Source organism: Pan troglodytes, chromosome 11 (genome assembly GCF_028858775.2).
Source record: "Pan troglodytes isolate AG18354 chromosome 11, NHGRI_mPanTro3-v2.0_pri, whole genome shotgun sequence".
Classification (NCBI taxonomy): domain Eukaryota; kingdom Metazoa; phylum Chordata; class Mammalia; order Primates; family Hominidae; genus Pan; species Pan troglodytes.
The window spans coordinates 109,206,286-109,231,404 of NC_072409.2; the positions used below are offsets into that span (position 1 = coordinate 109,206,286).

Genomic DNA, 25,119 nt, shown 5'->3' on the forward strand with positions numbered 1-25,119 from the left:
AGGGGTGACAATGGGTTCGAGCTCCAACGAGCTCGCCGATAGGGGCTTCCTAGCAGCTCAACACCAGTGGTGGCTGCCGGTCCGAGGACCGAACCGCGAAGCCTCTAGCACTACTGCGCAACGAGAAGTGTATGACACTTTACATCAATTTTTATCTTCCAGATGCAATAGCCACAAAACACAAAGCTACTTAAAAAAAAAATCCCTCTCTATTTATTTTTTATTTTTTTAAGTTTTTTTGAGACGGAGTCTCGCTCTCACCCAGGCTGCAGTGCAGTGGCGCCATCTTGGCTCACGGCAAGCTCCGCCTCCCAGGTTCACACCATTCTCCTGCCTCAGCCTCCCGAGTAGCTGGGACTACAGGCTCCTGCCACCATACCCAGCTAATTTTTTTTTTTTTTTTTTTTAGTAGAGACTGAGTTTCACCGTGTTAGCCAGGATGGTCTCGATCTCCTGACCTCGTGATCTGCCCGCCTCGGCCTCCCAAAGTGCTGGGACTACAGGCATGAGCCACCGCGCCGGCCTTTCCTTTTATTTATTTATTTAATGATACAAAGTTTCGCTCTTGTTGCCCAGGCTAGAGTGCAATGGTGCAATTTCGGCTCACTGCAACCTCTACCTCGCAGGTTCAAGGGATTCTCCTGCCTCAGCCACCCAAGTAGCTGGGATTACAGGAGCCCACCACCACACCTGGCTAATTTTTGTATTTTTAGTAGAGACGGGGTTTCTCCATGTTGGCCAGTCTGGTCTCGAACTCCTGACCTCAGGTGATCCACCCACCTCGGCCTTCCAAAGTACTGGGATTACAGGCACAAGCCACTGTGCCCGGCCGTGTATTACCATCTTATATGTGTAAAGGACAGGCGTAAGCCACTGCCCTGGCTGCAAATTGATATACTTCTAAATAATAGTCTAATTTTGAATATATTGAAGTACATTACGCTTTTTACAAATATAAAGAATCGGGCCAGGTGCAGTGGCTCATGCCTATAATCCCAGCACTTTGGGAGGTTGAAGCAGGAGGACCACATGAGGTCAGGAGTTTGAGACCAGCCTGGCCAACATGGCGAAATCCTATCTCTACTAAAAATACAAAATTAGCCAGGCGTGGTGGCGTATGCCTGTAATCCCAGCTACTCAGGAGGCTGAAGGAGGAGAATTGCTTGAACCTGGGAGGCAAAGCTTGCAGTGAGCCCAGATTGAGCCACTGCACTCCAGCCTAGGAGACAGAGCAAGATTCCGTCTCAAGAAAACCCCCAAAAACCCAAAAATGGATAAAAAGATTAAGGCAATTCTTTTAGTAGTGCAAACATGATTGTCAGTGATGAATGGCACCTTGGGAGGTAACCTTGGAGGAGGAGGAGATATTGATGGGACCACCTGCCCAAGAGTTGAGGAAAGCAGTGTGGAGGGTGACCATGGTAGCCAAAGAGAAGCGGAGGAAGGCGAAGGTGTTTCCAAGGCAGGAGAGCACTGTGGTCTTGAAGCATTCATTCCCTGGTAAAAGTGGTTGAGGAGACAGCTTTGAGCTGGTGATAGCCAGATGCATCACTGACTTAGCTGGCCAGAAGGACAGGGAAAGAGAACTTGCTGACAGTGGGACTGACTGAGCGAGCAGTGTCAGGGGGACACAAACTATTAGAGATTCTTGATCACATTGAGTCAGTCGAGAAAACCTTCAAAACATTTACACTTCAGACAAATAGAGAATCTCGGAAGTCTCTCTGAACCTATTCTGGTTTGAGGGGCTGCCCAGTTATAAAAAGAGAATCTGGCCGGTTGTGGTGGCTCACGCCTGTAATCCCAGCACTTTGGGAGGCTGAGGCAGGCGGATTGCCTGAGGAGTTCAAGACCAGTCTGGCCTCGACGGCGAAACCCCATCTCCATTAAATATATAAAAAAATTAGCTAGGTGTGGTGGTGTGCACCTGTAATCCCAGCTACTTGGGAGGCTGAAGCAGGGGAATTGCTTGAACCGGGGAGGTGGAGGTTGCAGCGAGCCGAGATCATGCCACTGCACTCCAGCCTGGGCAACAGATCGAGACTCTGTCTCAAAAAAAAAAAAGAAAGAAAAGAAAAGAAAGTAACCCCATCTCTACTAAAAATATTTTTTAAAGTAGCTAGATGTGGTGGCAGTTGCCTGTAATCCCAGCTACTTGGGAGGCTGAAGCAGGGGAATTGCTTGAACCACGGAGGTGGAGGTTGCAGTGAGCCGAGATCGCACCACTGCACTCCAGCCTGGGCAACAGATCCAGACTCTGTCTCAAAAAAAAAAAAAAAAAGAAAAGAAAAGAAAGAAACCCAATCTCTACTAAAAATATTTTTAAAAGTAGCCAGATGTGGTGGCAGGTGCCTGTAATCCCAGCTACTTGGGAGGCTGAGGCAGGAGAATTGCTTGATCCGGGGAGACAGAGGTTGCAGTGAGCCAAGATCGTGCCATTGCACTCCAGCCTGGGCAACAAGAGCAAAACTCCATCTCAAAAAATAAAAATAAAAATAAAAAAGAGAGAATCTGTGACATACGACAGAGAAGACGGATAATTATTCAGCAAAAGAAACATTATACAAGGCAATTACCACTATCCAGAAAAATATCATAAAGGTTATAAGCAAGTCTCTCATACTAGAGTGGAAACAGAGAAAGACACACACACACACACTAGATGCACTCCAGCAAGAGCCCACTGTGTTTACCCTTAGTTGCTGCAAGTTAAAGTCATCCCTCCTGCACCATCTCCAAACACACTGCGCTCTACCCCTGCAACATGCTACCTGGTGGAACATTGTCACAGCGGCCTCGGCCTCGATCTCCCTCAAGGATAAGGGGATCACATTAGATTTTTTAAAACAAAAAGGCAGAGAGAGATTTGACTCCAGAAGAGGAAGTAGGAGATGTGATGATGAAAGCAAGAGATTGAAACAATGTGAGGAAGGTGTCATGACCCAAGGAATGAGGAGAGCCTCTAGAAACTGGAAAAGGCAAGGAAACCGATCCTCCCCCAGAGCCTCTGGAGGGAGTGCAGTCCTGCCAACACCTTGATTTCAGCCCAGTGAAACTCATTTTGGACTTCTTTCAGAACTGCAAGACAATAAATTTATGTCATTTTAAGTCACTAAATTTGTAATAGTGGCAATAAGAAAGTAATACACCCAGAGGCCGGACGCTGTGGCTCACACCTATAATCCCAGCACTTTGGGAGGCCGAGGTGGGCAGATCACAAGGTCAAGAGATCGAAATCATCCTGTACAACATGGTGAAACCCCATCTCTACTAAAAATACAAAAATTAGCTGGGCATTGTGGTGCGTGCCTGTAGTCCCAGCTGCTCGGGAGGCTGAGGCAGGAGAATGGCTTGAACCTGGGAGACAGAGGTTGCAGTGAGCCGAGATCGTGCCACTGCACTCCAGCCTGGGCGACAGAACAAGTCTCCGTCTCAAAAATAATAATAATAATAACAATAATAATAATATGTCCAGTTTACTTCTTTCTTGGATTACCATTTCCATTAAATAATGGATGCTCGCTGAGCATTACCTTCTTTGTTGATGTTTTCATTTTTGATCCATCCAAGAATGGACATGTCAGAATATAACAATACCTGCTGATGCTTTCTTTGTTAGTGTCTAAGTGTCCAAAAGCACTCACTAACAAGCCAACAATTGCTGCTTAAATGGAGTATACCAGGCAGCGGTGTCAGGCAAATGCTGTGCCCAAAACCCTAAATGGCACTTACTGCCTATTGCCACAGGCTCCAATCAGTGTAACTGTCAGTCACCGTCACTTGTAGCTGAAAAGGCTCACTAGAACTGTTCCAAATGAGAGGTCAGTCTCAATAGCCTGCTGGATAGTTTCCTTAAGCACTCCTCTTTCTTCTAGCTACTTCATCAGTATAGTGGTATTATCCCCTCTCCTCCCTTCCTTCTGGCATCCTGTACTGTTTTACTATTATGAAGGTAAGCTCTTAATCGTGTATTCATCCCACGATCACTGTTTTAATTATGGCATTTCCCCACTGGGAACATTCCTTACAATCAAAAGAAGTGCTATACATACTTAACACTTCTGTTCTTACAATATATTCAGCAGTATCAGTTACAACCATTTGGGTATGTGAACTGTTCACTAAATAAAACATCATACAGTAAGTTTCAAGGGCCACAATGGTATGGCCTCTTCTACCACAGACAAATAGATTAATTTTGGCAGGCGTTGGAAATCTGGTAGGTCATGGTAGCTTCATCAGAAACATGCAGTCCTTTCCTTCGTTAGAGGCATCAGTTCTTAGACTGCTGGAGGGCTTCAGTGTAGTAAATCTATATACATAGTCCCCAATTTTTTTTTTTTTTTTTTTTTTTTTTTTGAGATGGAGTCTCGCTCTGTTGCCCAGGCTCTCTTCAGGGAGTGCAAGGCAGTGCAGAGGACACCAGCAGTGGGGTTGACTGGAGCAGAGTGGACGTTTCTTTCCTTAAAGGAACAGAGGTCAGGGTAAGAGAGAGGAAGAGATCGGGGGTGTGACAGGAGCAGTTCCACACCAATAAGCACAGTTTTGGACTTACTTTCAGATATAAGTTGCCTTCTGCTCAGCATCTACAAACTTTTTTTCTTCTTTTCTTTTGAGACGGAGTTTTGCTCTTGTCACTCAGGCTGGAGTGCAGTGGCGTGACCTCGTCTCACTGCAACCTCCGCCTCCCAGGTTCAAGGAATTCTCATACCTCAGCCTCCCGAGTAGCTGGGATTACAGTCGCCCACCACCACACCTGGCTAACTTTTTGTATTTTTAGTAGAAACGGTGTTTCTCCATGTTGGGCAGGCTGGTCTCGAAATCCTGATCTCAGGAGATCCACTCACCTCGGCTTCCCAAAGTGTATGGCGCCCAGCCAAGCATCTACAAACTTTTACAACTAAGACACCATTCAGGCAGCTGCTTCAATCCTACCACTGTAAATCTCTTGCTGTTTGAGTTTTGTTGTTTTTGTTTTTGTTTTGTTTTTATGAGACAGTGTATTGCTCTGTCGTGTATCGCTCTGTTGCCTAGGCTAGAGTGCAGTCGTGCGATTTCGACTCACTGCAACCTCAACCTCCTGGGCTCACGCAATCCTCCCACCTCAGCCTCCCAAGTAGCTGAGACCACAGATGTGTGCCACTACACCCAGCTAATTTTTTAAAAAATCTTCTGTAGGCTGGATGCGGTGGCTCATACCTGTAATTCCAGCATTTTGGGAGGTGGAGGCAGGCGGATCACCTGAGGTTGAGAGTTCGAGACCAGCCTGACCAACATGGAGAAACTCCATCTCTACTAAAAATACAAAATTAGCTGGGCATGGTGATGCATGTCTGTAATTGCAGCTACTCGGGAGCCTGAGGCAGGAGAATCACTTGAACCTGGGAGACAGAGGTTGCAGTGAGCCGAGATCGCGCCATTGCACTCCAGCCTGGGCAACAAGAGCAAAACTCCATCTCAAAAAAAAAAAAAATTATAGAGATAGGGTTTTGCCATGTTGCTCAGGCTTGCGTCAAACTCCTGAGCTCAAGAGATCTGCCTGCCTCAGCCTCCCAAAGTGCTAGGATTACAGGCTTGAGCCACCGAGCCCAGCCTCTAAATCTCTAAATATTCACTGATGGGTAGTATGTACTATCAGACCCAGGGAAATCTTTTCCATTTCATCTAACCCAGCCCACACTGTCTAGTAACAACTAGGACATTGGGAGGAAACTTAATCCTCCCAATTCACTGCTTAGGCAAGAACATGCACTACAAGATCCCAGGGAGTCTTATCATAGCCCTTAACCTGGCCCACATCCCTCTTTCTTCCAAAAAGGCTTCGTGACCTTACCAGGCTCAGGTTGGATGCCAAATTTGTCAAGGCTAACAGAGTTGTCCTAGGCTATTGGGGAACCAGCACGGAGCAGTTCCTCTACAACTACAAAAAACAAATTTTAATTTTTAATTGGATTTAAACATTGCTTTTAGGCCAGGCATGGAGGTTCATGCCTATAATTCCAGATCTTTGGGAGGTCAAGGCAAGAGGATTGCTTGCACCCAGGAGCTCAAGACCAACCTGGGCAGCATAGTGAGACCCAATCTCTGCAAAAATTAAAAAATGGGCCAGGCGCGGTGGCTCATGCCTGTAATCCCAGCACTTGGGGAGGCCAAGGTGGGGAGATAATGAGGTCAGGAGTTTGAGACCAGCATGGCCAATATGATGAAACCCAGTCTCTACTAAAAATACAAAAAATTAGCCGGGCGTGGCGGCAGGCACCTGTAATCCCAGCTACTCAGGAGGCTGAGGCAGGAGAATTGCTTGAACCCGGGAGGCGGAGGTTGCAGTGAGCCGAGACCACGCCACTGCACTACAGCCTGGGCAAAAGAGCGAGACTGCGTCTCAGGAAAAAAAAAAAAAAAAAAAAAAAGAGGGCCGGGCATGGTGGCTCATGCCTGTAATCCCAGAACTTTGGGAGGCCGAGACGGGTAGGTCGCTTAAGGCCAGGAGTTTGAGACCAGCCTGCCCAACATGGCAAAACCCTGTCTCTACTAAAAATACAAAAATTAGTCAGGTGTCGTGGCACATGCCTGTGGTCCCAGCTACTTGGGAGGCAAAGGCACAAGAATCGCTTGAACCTGAGAGGTGAAGGTTGCAGTGAGCCCAGATTGCGCCACTGCCCTCTGTCCTGGGTGGGAGAGAGAGAGAGAGACTCTGTCTCAAAAAAAAAAAAAAAAAAAGTTAATTAAAAATTAAAAAAAAAAAAAAAGCCAGGCATAGTGGCATGCACTGGTAATCCCAGCTACTGGGAAGACTGGGGTGGGAGAATCACCTGAGCCTGGGATGTTGAGGCTGCAGTGAGCTGTGATTGCACCACTGCCCTCTAGCCTGGGCAACAGAGACCTTGATTCTAAAAAAATAAAAATAAAGAAATTAACATTGCTTTAAGTGTGACAGAACCACCAACTATGTACAAAGTGTCCTGGATTATGTTCAGAGCAGCACTCACCTGCAGCTGCTTCTTCAGTCCTCTTCCAGGGCAGCCCATAGTGCTTCATCAAACATCCTTTAGCCTCTTCCACATGAATGCAGAACACTCCAACTATTCAACAACTTTCAGGTCACAGACCATCATGTCAGCCATCTGTGGAGTGAGGGGATTGTATTTGTCCTTGGTTAAGCTTCTCAGTAGTACAGGGTTACACTTCTGAGATCAATTTTGGTTCCAAGAAACAATGAGTCAGTGAATTATCTCAGGTACCCACTTTTCACATTTTCAAATGAGGATAGAAGACCACTAGAAGATAAACTATAAGGCCAGGGGCGGTGGCTCACGCCTTTAATCCCAGCACTTTGGGAGGCCGAGGTGGGCAGATCACTTGAGGTAGGGAGTTTGAGACCAGTCTGACCAACATGGAGAAACCTGGTCTGTATAAAAATATAAAATAATCCGGGAGTGGTAGCACATGCCTGTAATCCCAGCTACTTGGGAGGCTGAGGCAGGAGAATCACTTGAACCCAGGAGGCAGAGGTTGCAGAGAGCCAAGGTTGCAGTGAGCCGAGATCGCACCATTGCACTCCAGCCTGGGCAATAAGAGCAAAACTCCATCTCAAAAAAAAAAGAAGATAAACTATAAATATTAATACATCTAGCTGGGCACGGTGGCTCACACCTGTAATCCCAACACTTTGGGAGGCCGAGGCGGGCAGATCGCCTGAGGTCAGGAGTTCGAGACCATCCTGTCCAGCATGGTGAAACCCCGTCTCTACTAAAAATACAAAAATTAGCTGGGCGTGGTGGCAAACGGCTGTAATCCCAGCTACTTGGGAGGCTGAGGCAGGAGAATCGCTTCAACCCGGGAGGCGGAGGTTGCAGTGAGCCGAGGTCGCGTGCCATTGTACTCCAGCCTAGGCAACAGAGTGAATTCCGTCTCAAAAAAAAAAAAAAAAAAAAAATTAATACATCCGATTGTGGATAGCTGTGGGGGTCATTCTGTTATAATCTTTTTGCCCTGCAGGACTGAAAAGTGCAAGATTATATGGCTCCACAATAACTGTGACTGCACAGTTTTCAAAAAAATCACTCGTATATCTGTCAGGGCAAACTGTTGGTAATGAAAAATAAGAAAAAGGGGCCAGGTGCAGTGGCTCATGCCTGTAATCCCAGCACTTTGGGAGGCTGAGGTGGGCAGATCACCTGAGATCAGGAGTTCGAGACCAGACTGGCCAACATGCTGAAACTCCATCTCTACTAAAAATACAAAATTAGCCGGCCGTGGTGGCAGGCACCTGTAATCCCAGCTACTCAGGAGGCTGGGGCAGGAAATTGCTTGAACCCGGGAGGCGGAGGTTGCAGTGAGCCAAGATCGTGCCATTGCACTCCAGCCTAGGCGACAAGAGCTAAACTCCATCTCAAAAAAAAAAAACAAAAGAAAAAAAAATCACTCGTACATATTCAGACAATTTGTTTGTTGTATAGGATATCAAGACATATATTACCAACAGCTTCATTATTCACAATTGTCTGCATTGCTGAAATATTTTTGAATCCACTTTAAATATTCCAAATTTTATTTTGACTCAGCATTTCCAGTCGGCTTTAAAGACCAAAGTATTTTTATCAGCTTGAGGGGTGCTAGCAGGAAAGGGAGTGAAAGAGTGTTTAGGCCCTCATAGGTGGTTGAGGAGGTGGTTCAAATTGACTAGATGGTGGTAGTGGGTAAGATCGCCAGGAAGTACTGGAACCCACGGTCCCCAGGTTTTCAGGTTTTTGGGTATACGACGTGGAAATACTGTAACCCAGGGCCCTGGGTTTTCAGGTTTTTGGGTATACAACATGAAAAAATACCCACTTGAGACCCTTGAGTGTTGTTTCAAAAAGTTCCAGGAAGAAGCCGAGCCTCAGCAAAACAAAAACCAGCTGGATCCAGAGATGCCTGAGATGGATACAAAATGTGGCTAAGTCTTATTACCATACTAAAAACCCTCGCCCAGGTGTTATAGAACCTAACTGGGGTCCACTCACCTGCCTGACACAGTGAGGTTGTGCAGCAGTAGGAAGGAAGGCATGTGTTTATTTTTTGTTATTTTTGGAGACGGAGTCTTGCTCTGTTGCCCAGGCTGGAGTGCAGTGGTGTGATCTCGGCTCACTTCAACCTCCGCCTCCTGGGTTCAAGTGATTTTCCTGCCTCAGCCTCCGGAGTAGCTGGGACTACAGTTGCCAGCCACCACACCCAGCTAATTTTTGTATTTTTAGTAGAGATGGGGTTTTGCCATGTTGGCCAGGCTGGTCATGAACTACTGGCCTCAAGTGATCCGACCACTTTGGCCTCCCAAAGTGCTGGGATTACAGGTATGAGCCACTGCACCTGAACTTGTTATTTTTCAAATGTTTTGTTTTGAGACAGAGTCTCATTCTGTTTCCCAGGCTGGAGTGCAGTGGCACGATGATGGCTCACTGTAGCCTCAACCTCTTGGGCTCAAGGAATCCCCCTGCCTCAGCCTCCCAAGTAGCTGGGACTACAGAAGTGCACCATCATGCCCAGCTAATTTTTAAATTTTTTGTAGAGACAGGGTTTCGGCATTTTGCCCCTGATCTCGAACTCCTGGGATGGAGCAATCCTCCCGCCTTGGCCTCCCAAAGTGCTGGGATGAGAGGTGTGAGCCATCATGCACAGCTGAAGGCATCTATTTGCAAAGATGCAAAGCAAGGAGGATCAGGCAGCTCATGCCCAAATTCTGACCTCCCTGATGCCTTGCAGTTTTCTTTTTCTGTTCTTTTTTTTTTTTAAGGCTGGGGTAAATTTCAGGAAAGCCAAAGTTACAGGCAAAATTGTAAATCAATAGATGGAGGTTACACTTTGGTTTTGGCCTAAAAAGGCGGGATATCTTGAAATAAGGGCTTACAGTCATAGGGAGATTCAAGATTTTTCTCATTTGCAATGGGTTAAGAAAGAGAAGCTTCGTTTAAATTTTGGGGACAGCATAAGAGAATATTAGCTCAGGATTGTAGATGTGATCCCTCCAAGCCCCTGAGAAAGAAATTTTCAACAAAGAACAGTGGTCAGACTTCAGTCTTCAGTTCCCCCTTCTCTGAGGTCTAGGTGCCAGCAGATCCATTCAGTAGGGGTCCAGGTTTCTGAAAAACAATGGAAAGACCTATGTTAAAATGTTATCTTTCATTTCTACACAAAACCAAATACCCCATGATTTTAACTTCCTTGGCTATCATTTTAAGCTACTATTACCTTTTTATTAAGTTACTTATTTACTCTCAGGGCTAGCTATGTGCTGGTAATTTCTCTTGAAAGAACTCAAGACTTTTTTGTATTTCTATGCTTAGATACTCAGCAAGCCTTTAAGAGGGGGTCCCTGCCCTGTCTCATAGGGAGGAGCTTCTTTTTCGCCATTTTCTTTCTCTTTCTATTTTTTTTCAATATCGGCTGGGTCTCCCTATGTTGCCTAGGCTGGTCTTGGGCTCCTGGCCTCTAGCGACCCTCCCTCATCAGCCTCCCAAAGTGCTGGGATTACAGGTGTGAGCCACTGCGTCCCGTCCCTCTTTTCCTCCCCTCCCCTTCCCTCTCCTTTCCTTTCCCTTCTTTCTTTCTCTCTCTCTCTCTTTCTTTTTTTTTTTTCTTTTCTGAGATGCAGTTTCGCTCTTGTTGCCCAGGCTGGAGTGCAATGGCGCAGTCTCGGCTCACAGCAACTTCCGCCTCCCGGGTTGAAGCGATTCTCCTGCCTCAGCCTCCCGAGTAGCTGTGATTACAGGCATGCGCCACTATGCCCGGCTACTTTTGTATTTTTAGTGGAGACAGGGTTTCTCTCCATGTTGGTCAGTTTGGTCTCGAACTCCCGACCTCAGGTGATCCGCCTGCCTCAGCCTTCCAAAGTGCTGGGATTACAGGCATGAGCCACTGCGCCCAGCCTTATTTGCTATTTTCTATGCATGCGAGGTATGTAGAAACATGATGGAAAACTGCACCAGCACGGCTTTTGCTCCATCTCTACATACGACTAATAAAAGCACTGTTTTCACCTTTGTTCAGGGAGGCACTGCTTTAAGAATTACCCCCAGTGTTTCCTTACTTGTTGCAAGTAATAACATCCCCTTGTCAAATCCTTGGTTGTGGTCACGGTACTGTCACCCACCAAGTAAGCAAACTCACCCACTGGGTGGGGAATAGTCCTGCAAGAAAAAGTCTTGGCAGGAGGGACAAAGGTCAGCCAGAGGGTCACTCCACCATACTCACAGTCTCAACAAGAATAGGGAACACAAGAGAAAACTGCCCTACTGGCCCTTGCTTTCCCTATCTGCGGCCTCCGGAACCTGGTGTGGAAGAAGTGTTCAGAAACTGTGCTGAGGCCCTTCCCTATTCCCCCACGCCATCCACCTTACCCCAATGGCAACTTTCTGGCCGGACAGGTCAGGAGCCCAGCTAAAAAGGTGAGTGGGCCATCAGCCTATACAGGCAATGAGAGTGTCAACCGCCAGATTACTACTGCCAGTTACGAAAAAACGGTCCTCTGGAAGCGACGTTCTCTGTGCGCCACGTAACACGCTGCAGGAAAGGTACACTGGGGGGTATCACGTGACCGTCCACCGCTGGGGCGAGCAGGCGCCTAGAACCCAGCGATCGTCCATGGCCAGGGAGCTTCCAGTCACGTTCCTCTCTCTAATACCATCCTCCGCGCCTCACCTAAGCAAGCGCCACCTTCTCGCAGCTTCCTGCCCCCTAAAGCCTCGGAAGTCCTGGCCCTCCCAAGGTGGGGAAACGGAGGAACGGACGTGAAGGGAGCTGTGGGACGCGCGACCGTGGAGCTGGACTGCACCGAGTCCCAGCGCGCATCCGGGCTCCGGGAGTCCCACCGAGCCGTGACGTCAGAGGCGGGGCCGAGCACTGGGCGACCTCTGAGCTCGGGGCTTCGCGGGTCCGGCGGCCTCTTGTTTCGCCTTCTTGCTCTTGGGCCATCTTCCCTAAGTGGGAAGACCTAGGTTTTGCCAATCGGTTACCCGAGACCTTGGAGCAACGGCCGCGTTTGTTTGCAAAACTCTCCTCATTTTGTGGCACCCGCCCTGCGCAGGTGGAGCCTTTAAATGGGAACACCTGGACGAGGCTCTGATGGGAAACGGGGGCTGGAAGTTTGTCAGGAGCACGGAGACAGGTCGCCCTTCGGCCTGAATTTGGCGTAACTAGGACTGTGGGTACCTCCTGGCCCCAGACTGTTTACCAAAGCAAGCTTGCTGCAAGCTGTTGTAGATAAGCTTTAACCTCCGCTGGTCCGAGGTGCTCTGAAGACCTTCGGCTTTTTATTTTATTTTATTTTTTGACACAGAATTTCGCTGTCGCCCAGGCTGGAGTGCAGTGGCGCCATCTCGGCTCACTGCAACCGCAGCCTCCTGGGTTCAAGTGATTCTCGTGCCTCAGCCTCCTGAGTAGCTGGGATTATAGGCATGTGCCACCACGCCCAGCTAATTTTTGCATTTTTTGGTAGAGACGGGGTTTCCCTATGTCCAGGTTGGTCCCGAACTCCTGGCCTCAAGTGATCCGCCCGCCTCGGCCTCTCAAAGTGTTGGGATTACAGACGTGAGCCACCGCACCCAACCTGGAAACACTTCCTGGAAACACTTTTTTTTTTTAGAAGGAGTCTTGCTCAATCGCCCAGCCTGGAGTGCAGCGGCGCTCCAGCGGGGCGATCTTGGCTCATTGCAACCTCTGCCTCCCAGGTTCAAGCATTTCCCCTGTCTCAGCCTCCCGAGTAGCTGGGACTACAGGCGCCTGCCACCACGCTCGGCTAATTTTTGTGTTTTTAGTAGAGACGGTGCGTCACCTTGTTGGTCAGGCTGGTCTCGAACTCCTGACCTCAGGTGATCTACCTACCTCGGCCTCCCAACGTGCTGGGATTACAGCCGTGAGCCAGCGCGCCCGGCCTTCAAAACACTTCTTTATAAACAATTTGCAGTGTTGCAGCCTGGTCATCCGGGGCTTTGACCTAACATTTTTTATACTAAAATGTTAGGTAACTCCATATGCTCATTAATGGATTTGGTCTGAGACTAATTGCGTAGTTTTTATTTAAAATTATGTTACACTTTGATTCGTGTGTGTCCTGTTTTAATACTGCAATACTCTTGATTTCAGCTTCTTTAATAATTAAATATCTCAGTGGTGTGTGATCCCAGGGAAGTATTCTTGGCACAGTTTTGACATGTTTACTTGGTTGGAAGGACATTGTGGGAATATAATGAAGCCGAAAACATGGGAATATTGCGAGTCAAAAATATGGTTTTCCCTGTATTTCAATATCCACAAAACTGAAACATGCCCTACATGTGTCCTTGAGTATATTACTAATAAGGTATACAATATAAGGCTTCCATCACAGAAGTTAAAGTGGTGTAGAATTGCCAACATTTATACAGAATTTAGTATTTGTCCAGCACTGTTCTAAGTGCTCCACAGGTTTTAGCACCTATTACCCTCAGTGAAGTTATTACCCAGTGAATAGTCCCATATTACAGATAAACTAACTGCCTCACTATGAGATTGAGTGATTTGCTCAATCACTACGAGATTGAGTAATTTGCTCAAAGTCACACAGAGCCAGTATCAGCTTCTCTATTTTTTTTTTTTTAAATAGGCGGGGTGGCTATGTTGCCCAAGCTGGTCTCCAAGTCCTAGGCTCAGATCCTTTGGCCTCAGCCTCCCTGGAGTAGCTGGGGACTAGGGCACACGCCACCACACTGGGCAGGATCTGCTTTTTAAAGTAGTCTTCTGTACTCTTAGTGCAAAGGAGAACTGGACTGGAAGTCTGGAGTCCTATACTTCAGACCTACCTCTACTATTTACCCAGTTGTTTGACTTATTTTTTTATTTTTTTATTTTTTTTGAGACGGAGTTTCGCTCTTATTGTCCAGGCTGGAGTGCAATGACGCAACCTCGGCTCACTGCAACCTCTGCCTCCTGGGTTCAAGCAATTCTCCTGCCTCAGCCTCCCAAGTAGCTGGGATTACAGGCATGCACCACCACACCCTGCTAATTTTTGGTATTTTTAGTAGAGATGGGGTTTCATCGTGTTGGCCAGTCTGGTCTCAAACTCCTGACCTCAGGTGATCCACCCGCCTCGGCCTCCCAAAGTGCTGGGATTACAGGCGTGAGCCACCGAGCCTAGCCTCAGTTGACTCTTGAATGACATGGGTTTGAATTGCATGGGTCGACTTATACACTGCTTTTTTTCAACCAAATGCAGATTGAACATACAGTATTCACGGGATGTGAAACCCTGTATGGGGAGGGCCCAATTTTCCTATACTCTTATTCCTCAGGGCCAGCTGCAGGACTTGGGTATGCTTGGATTTTGCTATACTTGGGGGTCCTGTAATGGTTATAAGACCAATAACCAATCCTCTGTGTATACTGAGAGACAACTGTACTGTAGAGCTGTGTCTCAAGTTTCTTCACCTGAAAAATAAGGATTCTACATCAGTGCTGTTGACTTCCCTGAAGAGTTATGAATATCAATACATTGATTTTTAAAAGTAGAAGCATTTGGTTGGGCGCGGTGGTTCACGCCTGTAATCCTAGCACTTTGGGAGGCTGGGGTGGGTGGATTACCTGAGGTTGGAAGTTCAAGACCAGCCTGACCAACATGGTGAAACCCTGTCTTTACTAAAAATACGAAAAATTAGCCAGGTGCAGTGGCGCACACCTGTAATCCTAGCTACTTGGGAGGCCAAGGAAGGAGAATCGCTTGAACCCAGGAGGCAGAGGTTGCATTAAACCAAGATCACGCCATTGCACTCCAGCCTGGGCTACAGAGTAAGACTTCATCTCCAAAAACAAAAAACAAAACAAAAACAACAACAAAAAAGTAGAAGCATTTTTAAAGCAGTAAAACACTGTATGAAACAGATGTTATATTGCAATTATTTCACAGTCTTGGCTATTGAAGTAAACCAATTAGGCAATTTACTAAATTATGACCCAGATGACTATATTTATGTCCCTGAAGTAGAATTACCTTTAAATTTCAATTGTAATTAACATTTTTTTGCTAGATGAAATAATTCATTCAGTTCTGATAATAAACCACATTTGCACAATAGCTGTATCTTTTTAAAGACAATTATGTAGATGATTACCTTTGAAATCACCTCAGAGACACTAATTACTAGTAAAAAATGAGTTTCTCAATTGCTCATAATACTAACAATATAGCAAATTAGAGAGTCAAATTTTGATGTTTTAAACTCCAGTGGACTCTGGAAAATATAGACATAGAATGACAGTAATCACTGATTATTTTTTTATTTTTATTTTTTTGAGACAGAGTCGTGCTCTGTCACCAGGCTGGAGTGCAGTGGCACGATCTCGGCTCACTGCAACCTCTGTCTCTCTGGTTCAAGCGATTTTCCTGCCTCAGCCTCCCAAGTAGCTGAGATAAAGGCACACGCTACCATGCCCGGCTAAATTTTGTATTTTTAATAGAGACGGGGGTTTCACCATGTTGGCCCGGGATGGTCTTGATCTCTTGACCTCGTGATTCACCCGCCTCAGCCTCCCAAAGTGCTGAGATTGCAGGCGTGAACCACTGTGCCCAGCCTTATCATTGATTTTGAAAAATGATTCTATATTGACAATAATTTTGCCTTTTTATGAGCCAATAAATTCTTATTGTTTATGACTGTTTACATTTAGTTACATTACTTGCATCAGACAAGTGCTAGTAGTTATACTGAACTATGCTATGGCCACAGACTGTCCTGCTTACCTTGGATTTCTAAATACCAACCCCAGCTGACATGGAATAGGGCTTTGTATCTGGCGGATGCTCATTAACAGTTGTTAGCCAACTCTGAAAGGTGTCTTCTTAGCATGCAAATACTTGTAAAAATTTTACAGAAGGGTGACAAATTCTAACAGTCTACTTTCAGTTGATTTTCTTATTTTTTTTTTTTCAGACAGAGTCTTTCTCTGTCGCCCAGGCTGGAGTGCAGTGGCTCACTGCAACCTCCGCCTCCCGGGTTCAAGCGATTCTCCTGCCTCAGCCTCCCAAGTAGCTGGTGCCTGCCACCATGCCCAGCTAATTTTTTGTATTTTTAGTAGAGATGGGATGTCACCAAGTTGGCCAGGCTGGTCTTGAACCCCTGACCTCAAGTGATCCACCTGCTTTGGCCTCCCAAAGTGCTGGAATTACAGGTGTGAGCCACTGTACCCAGCCCAGTTGAAATATTTTAATCTCCCTTGATTCTCTGGAGAAGAAATGACCTGTATATTTTCTCTTTCGCTTTATTTTTGGAGGCTGGCTGTTGGGTTTCTGAACACGCTCTGTACTTCTTGTGGTCTCCTAATGAATTTTAAGTAGTTATTACCATGATAGTTTACATTAATTTGGGCTGACTCACTATCTCTGTGTGCCTGTTTGCTTCATATTTCATCGTCAGCAAAAAACTGGTGCAAATGCATGGTGAGGGCACATGATATAAAACATCAGTCTCTAACTTGTATTATGGCTTTAATTTTCTCTATGTCTTCACTTTATGATCAAAAGCAGAGTGGATTTGCTGCTTGCTTTTTATTGGAATGTTGAGAGTGATTAAGGAACTAAGACATATTTTGAAAAAATCTGCCTTTGCTGTGACGTGATACTTACATGAATTAATATTGTGCATTTATATAATTAAAGAACCTATGCATTTAACTTATGCCTTCAAGAATCACTGTTGCAATTCAACACATCATCATATATAATATATAATACATAATATTATAATATATAATATTATTATATATTATTATTATTATATATAATATTATTATAATATACTCTCTATATATATATATAGTGTGTATGTGTGTGTGAGACAGGGTCTGGACAGCTCTGCCCAGGCTGGAGTGCAGTGTCACCATCTCAGCTCACTGCAGCCTCAACCCCCCAGGTTCAAGCAATCTTCCCACCTCAGCTTCCCAAGTATCTGGGACTACAGGCATGCACCACCAGGCCTGGCTAATTTTTGTATTTTTAGTAGAGACAGGATTTTTGCCATGTTACCAGGCTTGTCTCAAACTCCTGAGCTCAAGCGATCTGCCTGCCTGGGCTTCCCAAAGTGCTGGGATTACAGGCATGAGCCACAGCGCCTGCCCTGAAATGTGTACACTTTTTAATTTAAGAATGAAAGAAGACCGGGCGCTGTGACTCATGCCTGTAATCCCAGCACTTTGGGAGGCCGAGGCAAGTGGATCACCTGAGGTCAGGAGTTTGAGACCAGCCTGGCCAACATGGTGAAACCCTGTCTCTACTAAAAATACAAAAAGTAGCCAGGTGTGGTGGCAGGCGCCTGTAATCCCAGCTCCTCAGGAGGCTGAGACAGGAGAATTGCTTGAACCCAGGAGTCAGAGGTTGTAGTGAGCCGAGATTATGCCACTGCACTCCAGCCTGGGTGGCACAGCAAGACTGTGTCCCAAAAAAAAAAAAAAAAAAAAAAAAAAAGAGCCAGTCAGGCACAGTGGCTCACGCCTGTAATCTCAGCACTTTGGGAGGCCGAGGTGGGCAGATCACCTGAGGTCAGGAGTTCGAGACCATCCTGGCCAACAAGGTGAAACCCCATCTCTACTAAAAATAGAAAAATTAGCCGGGCATTGTGGTGTGCGCCTATAATCCCAGCCAGTCTGGAGGCTGAGGCAGCAGAATTGCTTGAACCCGGGAGGTGGAGGTTGTAGTAAGCCGAGATTGTGCCACTGCACTCCAGGCTGGGCCACATAATTAGACTCCGTCTCAAAAAAAAAAAAAAAAAAGAATGAAAGAGCCTTGCTGGGCGGTGGCTCACACCTGTAATCCCAACATTTTGAGAGGCCAAGGCAGGCAGATGACGAGGTCAGGAGATCAAGACCATCCTGGCTAACACGGTGAAACCCCATTTCTACTAAAAATACAAAAAAATTAGCCAGACGTGGGGGTACACGCCTGTAACCCAGCTACTCAGGAGGCTGAGGCAGAAGACTCACTTGAACCCGGGAGGCGGAAGTTGCAGTGAGCCAAGATCACACCATTGCACTCCAGCCTGGAGACACAGCGAGACTTTGTCCCCAAAAAAAAAAAAAAAAAAGTAAAAGAAAAAAGAAAAAAAAGAGAAAGAGCCTTTGTTTTTAAATTTAGGCGTAATTAAAAAAAAATTTTTTTTGAAATATATTCTCACTCTGTAACCCAGGCCCCAGATTAGAATGCAATGGAGTGATCATAGCTCACTACATCTTAAATTTCTGGGTTCAAGTGATCCTCCCTTCTCAGCTTCTTGAATAGCTAGGACTACAGGCATGTATTGCCTCAGCCTACTAATTTTTAATTTTTTTTTTTTTTTTTTTTGAGATGGAGTCTCACTCTGTCGTCCAGGCTGGAGTGCAGTGGTGGGATCTCGGCTGACTGCAACCTCCAACTCCCAGGTTCAAGGGATTCTCCTGCCTCAGCCTCCCAAGTAGCTGGGATTACAGGCACCTGCCAACACATCCAACTAATTTTTGAGTTTTTAGTAGAGACGGGTTTTCACCATACTGGTCAGGCTGGTCTTGAACTCTTGGCCTCAGGTGATCTGCCCGCTTCAGCCTCCCAAAGTGCTGGGATTACAGGTGTGAGCCACTGCACTTGGCCAAATTTTTAAATTTTTTTGTAGAGACAGGTTTTCACTGTATTGTCCAGGCTGATCTTAAACTCCTGGCCTCAGGCAATCCTGCCACCTTGGCCTCTCAAAGTGCTGGGATTATAGGTGTGAGGCACCATGCCTGATGTTTTAAGTGTAATTTAATAATAGTATCTTTAAGCATTATTTTATTAGATCTTGTTGCAGCTCTTTTACTACTGTAGTTCAATGAGCTCCAAGTTCTTGTCCCACGGCCGAGAAGAATGAGGTACATGGACACCAGAGAGTAACTAAGGCAGAGTAGAATTTGTTGAGCAAAAGAAAAGCTCTCAACAGCAAGATGGGACCCAAAGGTGGGTTGCTAGTGATGAGGCCGAGTCTAGAGGTTTCTATAGGCTTGAAATGGGGAAGTGTGTGCTGACTGGTCTGTGGCCGAGTCTAGAGGTTTCTATAGGCTTGAAATGGGGAAGTGTGTGCTGACTGGTCTGTGGGTATGCTTGAAAAACACCATTCAGAAATAGGCACAAAAGTGTAGAGGACCAATTGGGGAAGGGAGGTAATGATTCAATACATCATCTCATATATATATATTATATATATAATTATATATATTATATTATATATAATATTATATATTATATATAATTATATATATTATATAGTATATATATTTATTATATATATAATATTATATAATTATATATATTATATATATTATATATAAAATATTATATATTATAAATATATATTATAAAAAATAGCTGAAGGATAAAGACCAATCAGGAAAGAGCATGCCAAACAGGAATGGGATCTCTAAATCTGGTTTGTGGATTTAGCCAGAACTTGTAGCTTGGTTTTCAGGCTTCAGACTATCCTTAGCTCGAAGGTTGAGTTTCACCAGGGACCCATCCCTGTCTGCCTAAAAATTTACCTGCCTCCTATCACTATCAATCTCCTGTATGATGACTCTACAAGTAAGTGGATAAGGCAAAAGCCTTTCTAAACAGGTGATGGGTATTCATCTTTCTGCCACAAGATATCACTATGTTTAGTCTCTGGACCTACCTACTTACTCTTTTTTTATTTTGTTTTGTTTTTTTGAATACAGAGTCTTGCTTTCTCACCGAGGCTGGAGTGCAGTGGTATGATCTCGGCTCACTGCAACCTCTGCCTCCTGGGTTCAAGCGATTCTTCTGCCTCAGCCTCCCGAGTTGCTGGGAATACAGGTGTGTGCCACCACGCCTGGCTAATTTTTAGTAGAGACGGGGTTTCACCATGTTGGCCAGGTTGGTCTTGAACTCCTGACCTCAGGTGATCCCTCCCAATGTGCTGGGATTCCAGGCATGAGCCACTGTGCCCGGCCGCTACCTATTCTTTATTCCTTCCAGGTACTACTCAGTGTTAATCAGTTTCACTGTACACTGGTTATCAACTTGAGTCCAGTGATATACAACACCCATGCACACAATTTATACTTAATGGAACCCCATGATTGTTACTGGAGTATTTAGCATTACATATTACCCCTTTTATAATAGCTATACAAAAATTACCCATGAGTGAATGAGCTGAAGCAGGTTTATTGCTTATGGATAGGCAGCAAGGAGCAACAGAAGCCTAGGATTTATTGTGAGCTGGTCCCCCAAGGGTCAAGAAAGCTGCCCAGGGCAGACAGGGTCTCAACTGTGTGGACTCCACTTGAACCACAGCCGAGAAATCCCAGAAAGCAGCCCTCTCTGGGTTATATCCTCAGGGGCCACAAGACTTGCTGGGCTAAAATGTTGGAGGACATGTCGCTTCTAGGGGAAAAAGAAACAAAGTCCAGGCTGTTCCAGCCAGTTCCTCCCCTATCTCAGGATACTGCATTCCAAGCATATTCTATAGTTATTCTTGTTTTTTTTTTTGAGGTGGAGTTTCGCTCTTGTTGCCCAGGCTGGAGTACAATGACACGATCTTGGCTCACGGCAACCTCTGCCTCCCAGATTCAAACAATTCTTCTGCCTCAGCCTCCCAAGTAGCTGGGATTACAGGCATGTACCACCACGCCAGGTTAATTTTGTATTTTTTTTTTAGTTGAGACAGGGTTTCTCCATGTTGGTCAGGCTGTTCTCAAACTCCCAACCTCAGGTGATACGCCCACCTTGGCCTCCCAAAGTGCTGGGATTTCAAGGTGTGAGCCACCACGCCTGGCTCTACAGTTATTCTTGAAAACCACGGCCAGGCGCAATGGTTCGTGCCTGTAATCCCAGCACTTTGGGACGCTGCGGTGAATCACTTTAGGTCAGGAGTTGGAGATCAGCCTGGCTAACATGGTGAAACCCCGTCCCTACTAAAAATACAAAAACTAGCCAGGTATGGTGGTATGCATCTGTAGTCCCAGCTACTCGGGAAGCTGAGGCAGGAAAATCACTTGAACCCAGGAGGCAGAGTTTGCAGTGAGCCGACATTGTGCTACTGCATTCCAGCCTGGGCAACAGAGTGAGACTCTGTCTGAAAAAGAAAAAGTAATAATAATTAAACCACAAGCATGAAAAGAAGAACTGGGTTGGGGTCTGAGGCCACCCAGAGAATTGTTCTCCACCCCAGCTCAAAACTTGGTCTTATTGTTGTTTCATCATGATGGATGTCTTCGTTGCTCCTCACAAGCCCACTCACTTTTGGAATACCCACTTCTCTCTCTGGAATGTCCACTTCACAGAGATACCATGGCTATTCTTCCCTTTCTGTCAGTTCTGGCTTGCCATTCATTCCCACCCAATTGCAACATACCAGCTAGTAGCTGTTTTTCTCAAACCACACTCATGGACTACATCTCAAAAATAACTCCATTCTCTGAAGTATAGAACAAAGAAGGTCCAAATGGCCTCACTCCCAAGGCTGAAAGTTGTTCTGTAAGCTCAGCTAGGACTGTCAGGCAGGGGCCTCAGTTCTCCATATGGGCTCGCGAAGGGAAAATAAAACTTGGGGCCCCAAAAATCACTAAGCTAAAGAGAAGACTGAAGCTAGGAACTGCTTAGGGCAAACCTGCCTCCCACTGTATTCAAAGTCATTCCTCAGCTCACTGAGATACACATCTGATTGCTTCCTTTGAAAAGGCTAATCAAACTCAAAAGAATGCAACCGTTTGCCTCTTATCTACCTATGACCTGGAAACCCACTCCCCTCTTTGAGTTGTTCTGCCTTTGCCTCGAGTCTGCCTTTGTGTCAAATTGTCACACCTTTCTGGAAAAAACCAATGTTCATCTTACATATATTGATTGATGTCTCCCGAAAATGTATAAAAGTAAGTTGTACTGGGACCACCTTGGGCACATGTAGTCAGGACCTCCTGAGGCTGTGTTATGGGTGTGCATCCTTACCTTTGGCAAAATAAACTTCCTAAACTGACTGAGGCCTAACTCAGATATTCAGGGTTTACAGGCTTCTTGGGCTTCCTCATGGTGGCAGCTGAAGTCTAAGCAGGAGCCTTCAAAGAGTTCAGAATTGCATAATGCCAGGGCAGTTCAAAGAAAAATATTGTTTGGTAAAAGTGCTTAACCTATACACCAAAGGAAAATTTATAGCTGATGTTGTTTTTTTGTTGTTTGTCTGGTTTGAGACAAAATCTCGCTGTGTCACCCAGGCTAGAGTGCAGTGGTGGAATCTCAGCTCACTCCAACCTCCATCTCCTGGGTTCAAGCGATTCTCCTGCCTCAGCCACTCAGGTAGCTGGGATTACAGGCGTGCACCACCACACACGGCTAATTTTTATATTTTTAGTAGAGATGGGGTTTCATCATGTTGGCCAGACTAGTCTCGAACTCCTGACCTCAAGCAATCTGCCTCCCTCGGCCTCCCAAAGGGCTGGGATTACAGGTGTGAGCCACCGCGCTGGCCTGTACCTAGTTTTGAATCATGCGTTTCTACAAAGCAGCCTGAGGAAAGCATGCCAAACAAACCTCCACCCTGAAAAGGAGAAGATGGCCCTAGGATGGATTAATAATCAAGGGCCATGAGGAAAGGATAACCTAAGTTGGAGTCCTAAAGGCCTAAAAAGGTGGGATCTGTTTAATGTATACAGTTTTTTGTTTTTTTTTGTTTTTTTTTTTTTTTTGAGACAGAGTCTGGCCATCACCTAGGCTGGAGTGCAGTGGCTCGATCTCGGCTCATTGCAACCTCCGCTTCCCAGGTTCAAGCGATTCTCACGCCTCAGCCTCTTGAGTAGCTAGGACTACAGGCGCCTGCCACCACGCCCGGCTAATTTTTGTATGTATTTTTAGTAGGGACGGAGTTTCACCATGTTAGCCAGGCTGGTCTTGAACTCCTGACATCGTGATCCGCCCACCTCGGCCTCCCAAGGTGCTGGGATTACAGGCGTGAGCCACTGCGCCCGGTGGATGATCCATTTTTACAGATGGGAGGCATGTACTATCTTAAGCGTGAGAGACAGGCTACTAGAAAGGCCAAGACCATGGATTTCAACAAGTGGGGAAAAGTCCCAAAGGCGCAGATGGTTATAAAGGCCCTCCTGGGATAAGATACTTTGGCTGTAGACGCTGTAGAAAGTACTGGCCCCAGGAAGGAAAAATGGAAAAGCTGGCTGCAGGGTCTGGGGATATCCTAAGAGAACTTTCTGCGGCTGTAGGCTTTGGGAAAAGGGCCCTGAGGGCTGAGGGACAGGGCTGGGTCTGTCATCTAGTGACATCCGCACCCACCGAAGCTCCGCTGGGCTGCACCGCCAACTCTGGTCCTCTAGAGAGCTGCGAGGATGGGGATCAAACACTCAGTGGGGCCGGGCAGGCTGTCTGTGTCCGCAGCCCGCTCAACACGACGCCGGCATATCGCAGCGAACAGGAGAGGAGACGTCGCAGTCCCAGTAGTCTGTCTCCGCGTCTCTTGGCTGCCTGGTCCCGGCCCTGGTGCAGGGGGAAGACGATTACTTGGGATCTTGGGTCGGGACTCGGAGGGGCAAGGCAGAAAGGCAAAGGGGGCCGGTACTAACGGTGCGATTTGAGACTGTTCTACCTAAGTGACCGCGGACGCTCGCGCACGCGCAGAAAGACTTGGATGCCGCCCTCCCTGCGGCGCCCGAGGACCTCACGTGACCCCGAGGTCCTCACGTGACCCCCCAGCAGCCAGCGAAGCGGGGTGGTCAGCGCCTCCGCAACGCATGTGGGTCAGCTGGCTGACGGGACCAGGATCTTCCGGGCGGCTCACTGCAGTCGCTGAGCTAACGCCACAGTCTGGAAGTTGCCTGTTTCGTCAGAGCTGGGGAGATACTTGGGCAGGAAAGAGGAACTGAGGCCCAAGCGTCCGCGGGACTCCTTTAGGGCGGGACCTGCTGGTGTCCACCCGCCCCACTTAGTAATAGGTTTCCACGCCGGCCTGGGACCTTCTGGAGCGGTGACCTCAGAGGCGCGGCCATGGAGGTACCAGTGCAGGTGTCACCAGCCTCTGGGCGGTCCCTAAGGATTTTTTTTTTTTTTTTTTTTGAGATGGAGTTTCGCTCTGTCGCCCAGGCTGGAGTGCAGTGGCGCGATCTCGTCTCACTGCACCTCCCTCCTCCTGGGTTCAAGCGATGCTCCTACCCCAGCCTCCCGAGTAACTGGGACCACACGAGCGCGCCACCACGCGCGACCAATTCAAGGGGAGCACTTCAACAATGACCATGTTGCAAGCTTCCGGGAGCGCAAATTCCGTGTGTTGGAGGCACCAATGTGGAGTGTGTTCTACTCCCTCAGGTGTGAGCCTTCAGATGGGGAACGTGCGCTGGAAATTTCTGAGGAATGCTTGAACCAGGCCGGCTTCGGGCTGAAATTGAAAAAATTAGAAGTGCAGGTGTATCCTGGTTCTTTTCAGTGTATCGAAGTCGGGCTGTTGCAACCTTCGTTTTTGCACTTTAACGTTAGCTCTTCAGGGTATTAAATTTAGGGCTTTTGTGCTGTCAGAGGCAGATGGCCAAACGTACCAAACATTCTGCAAAGGTGAAATGAATTTTCTTAACTGCCTGAAGTGTCTCAACTGCCAGGCCCTTGCGGGCCTTTGTTCCATAACGTTCTCAGCTAAGAAAGATTACACGATCAATGGATTTGGGCAGAGTAATTGCTAAGTTTCTTCTTTCAAGTTATACTTTGATGTAAAGACTCCATTTCAATGCTACAAAACTCTTAATTTCAGCTTATTTGAAACATTCTACGAGCTCTACTCCCAGATGTTTTCTTGGTTTTGAGGGACACAGTGAGGATAAAGGGAACATGATATTCATGGTGGTAAGGGCAAAAATGTTGTTTACTCCACACACAAGACGAATTTTTCCTGTACTAGAAGACAATTGAGTATTTTCCTAATAAGGTGTACAATATCGAGCTTTCAAGTCTACTTAGGAGACAAGGTGATGAGAGATTATGATAAGAGCAACAAGTCATAAACATAATGGTGACTGAATTATCTATAATCACCAAAGACTCAATGACTCATATCCCATGCTATCTCAAAGACATTTCACCCAGTTTTTCCCTCCATTGGTTCA

The 25,119-nt window shown here is 46.4% G+C and overlaps 2 long non-coding RNA genes across 2 annotated transcripts; both read right to left on the reverse strand.

Moving 5' to 3' along the window:
* Positions 1–3,971: 3,971 nt before the first annotated feature.
* LOC101058566 (uncharacterized) lies at positions 3,972–11,860 on the reverse strand. Its single transcript, XR_169936.6, has 5 exons — positions 11,376–11,860; positions 9,006–10,118; positions 8,833–8,916; positions 6,990–7,124; positions 3,972–4,463 (listed from the first exon to the last, which is right to left on the reverse strand). It is a non-coding gene; the product is annotated as an uncharacterized LOC101058566 (long non-coding RNA).
* Positions 11,861–20,171: 8,311 nt separating this feature from the next.
* On the reverse strand, positions 20,172–24,253 carry LOC107976606 (uncharacterized). The gene is made up of 3 exons (XR_010148782.1): positions 23,593–24,253; positions 23,306–23,506; positions 20,172–20,410 (listed from the first exon to the last, which is right to left on the reverse strand). It is a non-coding gene; the product is annotated as an uncharacterized LOC107976606 (long non-coding RNA).
* Positions 24,254–25,119: the final 866 nt, after the last annotated feature.